The sequence below is a fragment of the Triticum urartu genome, chromosome 1A, assembly GCF_056163025.1.
Source record: "Triticum urartu cultivar PI428250 chromosome 1A, HENAU_Tu73, whole genome shotgun sequence".
NCBI lineage: Eukaryota > Viridiplantae > Streptophyta > Magnoliopsida > Poales > Poaceae > Triticum > Triticum urartu.
This window is the reverse complement of record NC_141873.1, coordinates 582,663,414-582,665,413: the sequence shown is the minus strand read 5'-3', so window position 1 is coordinate 582,665,413 and position 2,000 is coordinate 582,663,414. Positions and strand designations below refer to the sequence as shown.

At 49.0% G+C, this 2,000-nt stretch overlaps 1 long non-coding RNA gene across 1 annotated transcript; it reads right to left on the bottom strand.

Annotated features, from left to right (window-relative positions):
* Nucleotides 1-559: 559 nt before the first annotated feature.
* On the bottom strand, nt 560-1,706 carry LOC125540389 (uncharacterized). Its single transcript, XR_007297285.2, has 2 exons — nt 1,241-1,706; nt 560-1,120 (listed from the first exon to the last, which is right to left on the bottom strand). It is a non-coding gene; the product is annotated as an uncharacterized LOC125540389 (long non-coding RNA).
* Nucleotides 1,707-2,000: the final 294 nt, after the last annotated feature.

Genomic DNA, 2,000 nt, shown 5'->3' with positions numbered 1-2,000 from the left:
GCGGGAGGACGAATCCGTCCGTCTCCCGGCTGGGCCTGGTGCAAAACAGCGGCGAGGGAGCTGCGGCCATCCATGGTTGTACCTGGTACAGAGAGGGAGAGGCATGAGAGACGAGGGAGAGAACCAGAGGGCAGAGGAACGGAGGCACTACAAGAAATCTGTTAATCCATGACGGACAGGAGCCGTCATAGGTGGGTGCAAAACTGTCAAGGATGGACGTCCATGACGGATTTGAAATCCGTCATGTATATCGCGTCATAATTTCACCATCGTGCACTCCATGATAGTTATGCACCGTCACAGATGGTATACTGTTAACGGCGTTAACATGCATGCCACATCATCATCTGACATGGATGCCAACGTGGGTCTAACGTGGGGCCATAAGGTTATCAGCGCAGTCAGTATTCTAGCCCAATATTTTGGTTTTTGCCTATGTGAAGATTGGCCCAATTAGGGTTATAGGCCACTAATTTTAGTTGTGGCCCGTATTGCAACCGGCCCAATAATCTCAGCTCAAGCTGACATGTCTTGAGCCCACTATTCTATAATTGTGATCCATTAAAAATTTCGACACATAAGTTATTTTATTAATATTTTTATAATACTATCATTCAGCAAAAATACAATTCCCGTCAAAAAAGAAAAATAGATACAATTGACAAAAAGACAAATGACACCAAAAGAAAAATGCGCCCCAAAATAAAATTTACAAATTACTCATAAAGCACTCGCTGGAGATCGGCCAGCGCTCGCGGGACATCTTGCGCACTCCATCTGGATGGTACCCCCACCGTCCGTGTACACTAAAAAAAGCAACGGTGGATGAGGATGGTGAGCATGCATGTCACTGCCCCTATGCCCTTGACCTCCAGCACGCACGGTGGGTGCGGAAAACGCTGACCGCCGCCATTCGGGAATAGGAGCCCATCGCAGCGAACCCTCTATGGGAGGGGCCACCACCACACAGATCTCCGCGACGGGTCAACACATCTCCTCGGCGCCGGGTCGACGCAGCCCCACACCTCCGGTGGCCCAGCGCGGCACCACCGGTTGTTGGGGACGGTCTGCACTTCATGGCGGCCGTCCTTGCCTTGCTACGGCCTCAGAGCTCCTATACCTGCAACACCAGGGGAATTAAATGGAGAATGGGCGGCGGAGGTCAAGAGGAGCAAGGGCTGGGTATTAATGAATCGATTTTGACGCAGACGAGGACGAGGGCGGCCTCGGCGTAGATGACCTCGGGCTCGCCGGAGAAGTCTTCCTCCTGGAGGCCGGCACGATGGACAGAAAAGGAGGAGTGCCCGACAGGTCAACGAGCATAAGGATGCCTCGACGGGTCGGCCCTCGGTCGTGGTCGCGTTCCGGAACGCCGAGATGCGCCCAGCCAGATGGGAGGAAGGAAAGCACTGGGAGAAGAGGCTGGAAGGAATGGCGGCTCGTTTCTCGGCGGAAGAGTAGCCCGTGGCTGCGGGGGTAGGGGAGAAAGAAGATAGGATAGGGGTTGTACGCCATCCGTCCGATCTTGGCAAATCGAACGGTTGAAACTTGCGATCCGTGGGCAGGATGGTTCGACCAATCAGAAGACACGGTTTCACTCAGGTAGGATCGCCCCTCGGCTGAGCGCTATAATGGGCCTTTTCTGCTTTCAGCCCAACAATGTGTAACTTGTACATTAGTTTCGTATTTCCTCAATAACTAAACAAGCCATCCTTGTGAATTAATTTGCAAAAAAAAAAACTTATGTACCCCAATAAATTTTCTACGTGAGATATACTAAATATATGTTTTTAGGAGTTCCAAAATTTTCCAAATGATATATCTTTTTCTATTGTTCAAACAAATATTCACATGTTTATTGAGAAATCATTCCAATTTGAACTACATGTATCTCAAACAAGTTATATACACTTAACGTCTTAAATATTACAAACGAACTCCAAAAAATGCCAAATTTTGACAAGGAACATGTGATGGTGTAAGTTGATTGTAGAAAAAGT